The sequence below is a fragment of the Dama dama genome, chromosome 11 (assembly GCF_033118175.1).
Source record: "Dama dama isolate Ldn47 chromosome 11, ASM3311817v1, whole genome shotgun sequence".
Classification (NCBI taxonomy): domain Eukaryota; kingdom Metazoa; phylum Chordata; class Mammalia; order Artiodactyla; family Cervidae; genus Dama; species Dama dama.
The window spans coordinates 37,088,748-37,097,162 of NC_083691.1; the positions used below are offsets into that span (position 1 = coordinate 37,088,748).

At 40.7% G+C, this 8,415-nt stretch overlaps 1 long non-coding RNA gene across 1 annotated transcript; it reads left to right on the forward strand.

Annotated features, from left to right (window-relative positions):
• Window positions 1-1,244: 1,244 nt before the first annotated feature.
• Window positions 1,245-5,233, forward strand: LOC133064704 (uncharacterized). Its single transcript, XR_009694687.1, has 3 exons — window positions 1,245-2,268; window positions 2,931-3,039; window positions 3,188-5,233. It is a non-coding gene; the product is annotated as an uncharacterized LOC133064704 (long non-coding RNA).
• Window positions 5,234-8,415: the final 3,182 nt, after the last annotated feature.

Genomic DNA, 8,415 nt, shown 5'->3' on the forward strand with positions numbered 1-8,415 from the left:
ACATTCAACATCCACACAGTGCATTACTGGACTTGATCTTCTTGGCTCTCCATCTCCAGCTGTGAACTCTCAAAGGCAGGGAACCGGGTCTTATTTGCCTTTGTGTTCTCAGACCCCCAGCATAGTGCTTAAAACCTCAGAGGTATTCTATAAATGTTTGTTGAATGAGTAAATGAATAAATGAATTAACAGATGAGTGTTCTGGTCTGGAGCTTGCCATGACAAGCCTGGAGAACAGGGCCCTGACTTACAGTCTCTTCTCCTTTTAATGGATCCTCTTTTTATCTTGTGGGCTTCCCTGGTGTCTCAGTGGTAAAGAATCTGCCTGCCAGTGCAGGAGATGTACCTTCTATCCCTGGGTCGGGAAGATCCCCTGGAGAAGAAAATGGCAACCCACTCCAGTATTCTTATGTAGGAAATCCCATGACAGAGGAGCCTGGCGGGTTACAGTCCATGGGTTGCGAAAGAGTTGGACATTACTTACCAACTAAACAACTTTTATCTCATGGTTCTCCCAGGGAGATGACTTATAGTGTTCAAGATATAGCCTTATACTGTTTTGCTGAACTGAACTGTTCAATGTGGGTGGCAAACCCATGGGACAGTGGGAATTCTCAGGTGATCTTCAGAGTCACAAGCGAGACAGCGCGTACCATCTTATATGGTAATGCTTATACCCCAAGTTTGTTAAATCTTGTTGTAAATTTGGTCCAAGGCTGTTTAAGCCAGGGCTCTGGAAGTTCCCTGATGGTTCCGTGGTTGGGACTTCACACTTCCACTGCAAGAGGCACAGGTTTGATCTCTGGTTCATGGGAAATAGATGGAGAAACAGTAGAAACACTGGCTGACTTTATTTTTAGGGGCTCCAAAATCACTGCAGATGGTGATTGCAGCCATGAAATTAAAAGATGCTTACTCCTTGGAAGGAAAGTTATGACCAACCTAGACAGCATATGAAAAAAAGCAGAGACATTACTTTGCCAACAAAGGTCCGTCTAGTCAAGGCTATGGTTTTTCCAGTAGTAATGTACGGATGTGAGAGTTAGACTATAAAAGCTGAGTGCCGAAGAATTGATGCTTTTGAACTGTGGTGTTGGAGAAGACTCTTGAGAGTCCCTTGGACTGCAAGGAGATCCAACCAGTCCATCCTAAAGGTGATTAGTCCTGGATGTTCATTGGAAGGACTGATGCTGAAGCTGAAATTCCAATACTTTGGCCACCTCATGTGAAGAGCTGACTCATTGGAAAAGACCCTGATGCTGGGAAAGATTGAAGGCAGGAGGAGAAGGGGATGACAGAGGGTGAGATGGTTGGATGGCATCACCGACTCAATGGACATGAGTTTGGGTAGGCTCTGGGAGTTGGTGATGGACAGGGAGGCCTGGCGTGCTGTGGTTCATGGGGTCGCAAAGAGTCGGACACGACTGAGCAACTGAACTGAATTGCGGAACTAAGATCCTGGAAGCCACACAGCATTGCCAAAAAATAAAAAGACTTTGTCTGCTCAGAATGTGTACATGGAGTCTTCCCCAGGCCCCATTGCTTGAATCAGTTCATGCCTCCTCTTTGTCTGGAAGAAAATCTACCAGTTATTAATGGAAATAGGTGATTTTCATACCTGCTGGTGAACTCCTTTGCAAACTGACCGATTTTCTGAGATTCTCAAGGACACATCCTGGCAGTCTCCCATCTGTCGACTAGCTCAGATTTTTCAGTGACAAAACCGTGTTTCAAGCCAGGATGTCCTGACAGGAAACCTGAGAAAGGCAACACTCCTTCCTGCCACTGTGTTTTATATGGATCTGTGGAAGCCACAGTGGTGCAGCAGCTTCTGGCTACTTCTTTCAGTCTGTGGTGTTCATTTATCCTCAGCCTGGTTGGGGTTTTCCCTGAGAATAAGCCAGGGCAGATGAATCTCATGGTGTCATTCCTGGGGATGCTGTACATGTGTAATACATGTGGGCCTCCAGTCTTTGTGGTGCCATCTGCTCTGTTCCCAGCACATTTAGCAGCACTCGCTCAATGAGAGTGTTCCAGCCCAGTACTCTGCGGGGGTGGGGCTGGTTATATGGTTCTAGACGCCTGATTCCTTGCCAAGCTCAACGCTGCTGAGAATGACTTGCTTTTTGACTCACGTTTGATTTGAGCAGAACCTTTCATTGAACGCACCTGGCATACATCTCAAATTTCCTGCATATTAGCCAAGGAATTCTAGCTACTGAAAGCTGAACACTATGACACTGTTATAACTAATTAACACCCTGAAAGGTTAGTGAATCTTGTGTGGATTACATTACCCAGAGTTTGAACTCTTGCTATGATCTTTATAATGTAAAAGCTATTTCTCAGAAGTCTTTAAAAAGGGAGAAGCTAGAGAAAACCATCCCTGTAAATCATATTTCTGAACACGGCTAACCATGAAAATGTTCACAACTTAGTGGTATAGTTGATACCTTGCAAATGATTTAAAAGAACAAAATGAATGAGCCCAGAACATTTATGAGCTGAAGATGTCCTAACGGGGGATTAGAGATTGAGGGCTGGAGCTGGGTCTCACATTTGTTTTTGTCCCCAGCACAGGGCCTCAGACAGCCATGGATACATATTAGGTGTCAATTGACAGTCACTGAATTACTAAATGAAAATTTACTGGGGCTCTCTGCTCTGCTAAACTCGACACACAATTAGTCCTGCCCCATGGGATTCTTAGCACGACCAGACATTTTATGAGAGTTGTCACTCCAAGTTGATTGGATAGACAAAGTGAAACCAAGGGATTGTGTTTAAAACCAAGTACATTTACTCGGCTAAATTTTTATAACTGAGATGTTCTACTTTGGATGAAGCTGGACAAAATGACTCCTAACTTGAGGTTTGTAGGTTTGGGAAAATACAGTTGGTTTTTTTTTGGTTGTTTTTTTTTTTTTAAGACACTGAAATGAACCCAGCAGGCCAGCTGGCAGGAAGTCAGACTGCGGTCCTTGCCTCAGAGGATGACACAGGCCAAAGGAGAGAAGGAAAACAAGGCAGCCAGAGCAAGTAAGTCATTTTGCAAAGCTTTGCAGAGCTTTCCAGGTTTTTCTGGAAAAGGGAAGAAAAGAAAGAGGAAAGGGCAGGAAGAGGATTGGTTAACAGCTGGCTACAGAAATGCTGATGAGTGACTTTGTGTTGGTTTTGTTTTTCTAAGTTAGGAGTAAGGAAAGAGGGCGTGCTTGGCCTGGCCCTGCTTGCCTGATCTCTGTGTTGAGCTGTTGTTCGAGCCACTGGAGGAGTCCTCAGGCCTACTACCCCATGTGTCTCATTGAAAAGCGGATGCAGACTGCCTTCCAAAGATGTCTTAAGGCATGTGGAAGAGCAGAAAGGACAAAGTTTTATTTTATTTTGCTTTTAAAATGTTTTTGTGTTTACTTTTTTGAATTGGTAATTCATATACATGGCTCAAAACTAGAATAGTATGAAAAGGTATATAACGAGAAATCAGCGTGACTGAGCGACTGAACTGACTGCGAAAAGTCTCTCTCCTGTTCCTGTACCCATCTGCCCGTTTCCCCCATCCTAAACAGAAAACTCTTGTTACTAGGTTTTGTTTATCCCACTAGTGATATTTCTGTGCATGTGTGTGCATGCTCAGTCCCTCAGACATGTCTGACTCTTTGCAACCCCATGGACCATGGCCTGCCAGGATCCTTGGCCCATAGAATTTTCCAGGCAAGAATACTGGATACTGGAGTGACTTGCCATTTCCTACTCCAGGAGATCTTCCCAACCCAGGGATTGAACCTGTGTCTCCTGCATCAGCAGGCAGATTCTTTACCACTGAGCCACCTGAGAAGCTTTTTATGCATATACAAGCTAAAATATATATTCTTCTTTACTCCATTCTAACAAATGGTGCCATGATGTACAGACCTTTTGCACCTTGTTGGGGTCCCCATCCTCCACCCCTACTTAACACTGTCCTGGAAACATTTCCTTCTACGTGTACAGAGAGCATTCTAAGTTTTATTTTTGTGGCTGCAGAGTTTTGTACTGTATTAATGTAGTGTAATTTATCTGGTTCCCCTGAAGGAGGTTTAGGTTATTTCCAGAGTTTTGGTATTATGAATAAGGGCATGGACCTTAAAAACAGATGTGACTTCAAATCCTAGTCTGATGCTTGACTTTAGGCCTTCATTGCCTCATCTGTAAAGTGGGGATTATTTTATATTTTTATTCTGCCTCATAACATTATTGTGAAAGATTAAGTAATATATAAAGTACTTGAGAAATAGTAGGTACCCAGTGAAACCAATATATTATACCTTGCAACCAAGCATATTAGAATTTTATCTTGAAAAAGAAGATACTTTGATTACTCCTTATTAGAGTAATCACATAAATTTAAATACTTTTTTTCAGAACCAATGTATATTTATTATTTTTAAAAATCCAGATAAGTAAAAAGAGGAAAATACAGATAGCCTATAGTGGCACTAGTGGTGAAGAACCTGCCTGCCAATTCAGGAGACATAAGAGACATGGTTTTGATCCCTGGGTTGGAAGGAAGAAGATCCACTGGAAGAGGGTGTGGCAACCCACTCCAGTATTCTTGCCTGGAGAATCCCCTGGGCAGAGGAGCCTGGCAGGCTGCAGTCCATAGGGTCGCAAAGAGTTGCACATGACTGAAGTGACTCAGCACATAATTGTACCACTGAAAAAAATTACTGATATGTTTTGATCTATCTTTTGAGTTATTTCTCTAACCAAATATGCATATAGTATAAAATTCTGAATGGAATGGTGCAGTACATTTTTATAACCTGCCTTCTTCAATTAACAGTGCTTGCAATCATCTCTCCATGTCATAAAATATTTTTCTCATTGTTTTTAATGACTACCTAGTATGTCATCATTTGGATTTACAATAATTTATAATTTATTAAAAATTATCTCTGGGTAGAGAATTTACTTATACATAAATATTTAATTTCTCTAGAATTAATGGTGATTCATGATATGAGTTAAGTAATCTAAATTTTTTTTTTTTTTTACAAATGGTTAATTAGCAACTTGCCTGACATCCTTTATTGAACAAGCCACACTTACCCCACCAGTCTGGAATGCTATCTTAATCATATTCTAAATCCTTATATAAGCATAGATAGAACTGATTTTAGATTTTATTCTATTCTGTAGATTGACTTCTCTGTTCTCATGTAGTAATCACAATTTCATTAAAGCACACTTAAATATCTACTGGTATAAGTCCTTCTTCATTACAGTTCTTTTTTTTTTTTTTTCAAGAATGTTTTGGCCATTTTAATTTTCTTATTTTTCTTAAAATGTTAGAATAATTTTTACAGATTCTAGAAAAGTGGAGTTGAATGAAAAATTGTATTGTATTTAATTTAAACATCCTTTTGGGGATGTTTTTGTTTCCTATGGCTGCTATAACAAATGACCAGACTTTATGGCTTAACAACAACAGAAATGAATTCTTGTAGTTCTGAAGGCCAGAAGTCTGAAATATGTGTCACTGAGTCAAACTCAAGGTGTCAGCAATGCCACACTCCATCTGGAGGCGAGAATCCATTCACTGCCTCTTCTAGTTTCTGGTGGCTACTGGCCTTCCTTGATTTTGAAGGTACTTTGATTGCTCCTAATTAAATGGGAATGGGTGTGTGCTAAGTCTTGTCCAACTATTTGTCTCCAGGGATTGAACCCAGATCTCCCACATTGCGAGCAGATGCTTTACTGTCTGAGGGGACCATTTTTCAGTTTCTTATGGGGAAAATTGACATCTTTATAATTGGGATATTGTGATTTATTATAATACAAAAGTATATTTTGTCTTCATCCCATTTCTAAAACCCTTGGAATTTCTTTCTTTTTTTTTTCTTTTAAACCCTTAGAATTTCTAAATGACAAGAGCAGGGCTTCTCTGGTGGCTCAGTGGTAAAGAATCCACCTGCCAGTGCAGGAGACTTGGGTTTGATCCCTGGTCCGGGAAGGTCCCACATACCACAGAACAGCTAAGCCTGTGTGCCACAACTCTTGAGCCTGTGCTCTAGAGCCCGGGAGCCACAACTGCGGAGCCCATGTGCCCCAACTAGTTTGCTGCCTGTGCAGCAGTGAAGCCTGTGAGCTGTGGAGCCCATGCTCTGCAACAAGAGAAGCCGCTACAATGAGAAGGCTGTGCGCCACAAGAAAAGAGTGCCCCCTGGTCACCACAACTAGCAAAAAGTCTGTGCAGCAATGAAGACCCAGCACAGCCAAAACCAAATTAAAAAAAAAAAATTATTAAAAAGAAAAAACACCTTTAAGTAATAAGAGCAAAAAAAGTGTCTTGATATGTGTAACAGTCCCCTTTGAACCACACCTGGAGTTTATGTTAATGAGGTGACTTTTGAAAAGCATCCAAAGATGAGGGCTGGTTGCCAGGGGAACAAACCATGTGATTAGAAAGTTGGAACTTTCAGTCCCAGAAGGGGAGAGGGGCTGGAGTTAAATCAGTCACCAAAGACCAATGATTTAGTCAATCATACCTATGTAGTGAAGCCTCCATAAAAAGTCCAAAAGGATGAGATTTGGAGAGCTTCCAGTTTGGTTAATCAGAATTTTCTACTTGCCAGGAGGGTGGCATATGCCATACTCCATGGGGACAAAAATTGCTGTGTTCTGGACCCTTCTAAACATGGTCCCATACATCTCTCTCTCATTTTCCTTTTTCCTTTTTTTTTGGTAGTAGAGCACTTTCCTTTTATTATTATTACATATATTTTTAATTTTACCTATTTATTTTGGCCACACTGGGTCTTCATTGCTGTGCTCAGGCTTTCTCTAGTTGCAGTGGGCTCTGGCTCCTCTTTGTTGTGGTGCTCCAGCTTCTCATAGCGGCTTCTTTTATTGTGGAGCATGGGCTCTAGTGTTTGCGGTTCTGTAGTTATGGCACAAGGCCTAGTTGCTCCAAGGCAACTGGAATCTTCCTGGACTAGAGATCAAATCTGTGTCCCTTGCATTGGTAGGCAGATTCTTATTTTCTGTACAACAGGGAAGTTCATATTAATTCTGTTTTATGTTTTGGTTTTTTGGCCACAAGGCAGGTAAGATCTTAGCTCCCCACCCAGGAATTGAACCCATGCCCCTGCACTGGAAGGCATAGTCATAACCACTGAGTCAACAGGGAAGTCCCTCCCATCTCTTCTTCTGGCTGTTCATTCCCATCCTTTAAAATCTTTCATAATAAATTAGTAACCTAATAAGTAAATTGTTTTCCTGAGTTCTGTGACCCACTGTAGTAAAGTAACTGAATCAAAGGAGCAGGTGATAAGAACCTCCAATTTATAGTTGGTCACTCAGAAGCATAGGTAAGAATCTGGACTTGGAATTGGTGTCTGAAGTGGGAGCAGTCTTGTGGAACTGAGCCCTTAAACTATGGAATCTAACACCACCTCCTAGAAGATAGTGTCAGAATTATTTTTTGTCGATGTCCACTGAGAATTAGTGTTTGGTGGCATTGGAAGCACAGACATTGGAATAATCATTTTTTCATGCAAATCAGAATGTTCCTCTAAATATTCTTTTAAGTCTTTGGGTAATGTTTGAGAGTTTTCTTCACATAGGCTCTGGATGTTTTTGAGGTTTTTTTTTTTAAACCATTATATTTTATAACTTTATGTTATTGGCATATAGAAAAATCTATCATTTTTTGCACATTTATTTTGTAGCTATTTTATAACTGGGATATACATAATTAACAATTTGTCTATTAATGCTAGGTGATTTTTCAGAAAATCTAGTATTTTCAGGTAACGTAGCATATCATCTGCAAATATTGATAGTTTTGTCTTCTTTCAAATATCTAGAGCTCTTATTTCTTGTCTTACTGCAGTGGCTAGAATTTATAAAAAAATATTTTAAAATAATGAGCATTCTTTCCTTGTTTAGACTTTAAAGGAGTAACTCTAGAATTACTCCATTAAGTATGATCAAGGGACTTCCCTGGTGATCCGTCGGTTAAGAATCTGCCTTCAAAGGCAGGGAATGAGGGTTTGATCCCTAATTGGGGAACTAAGATCCCACATGCTTTGGGGCAACAAAGCCTATGAACCCCAACTAGAAGCCTGAGTGATGCAATGAAGACCCAGTGCAGCCAAAAATAATAATAATAAATTGAAAGTTTTTTAAAAAGTATAATCAAACTATTGGTTTGAAAACTTTTACAAGATTCTATGATCTTCTGATCATAAAGAGGTCTTCTATCAATGCCTTTGCTTCTAGATTTGAAATTAATTAGATCAGTGCTAAACAAGCAAACAGGTGGCACTAGTGGTAAAGAACCCTCCTGCAAGTGCAGGAGACATGAGATGCAGGTTTGATCCCTGGGTTGGGAAGATGGCCTGCAGAAGGGCATGGCAACCCACTCCAGTATTCTGG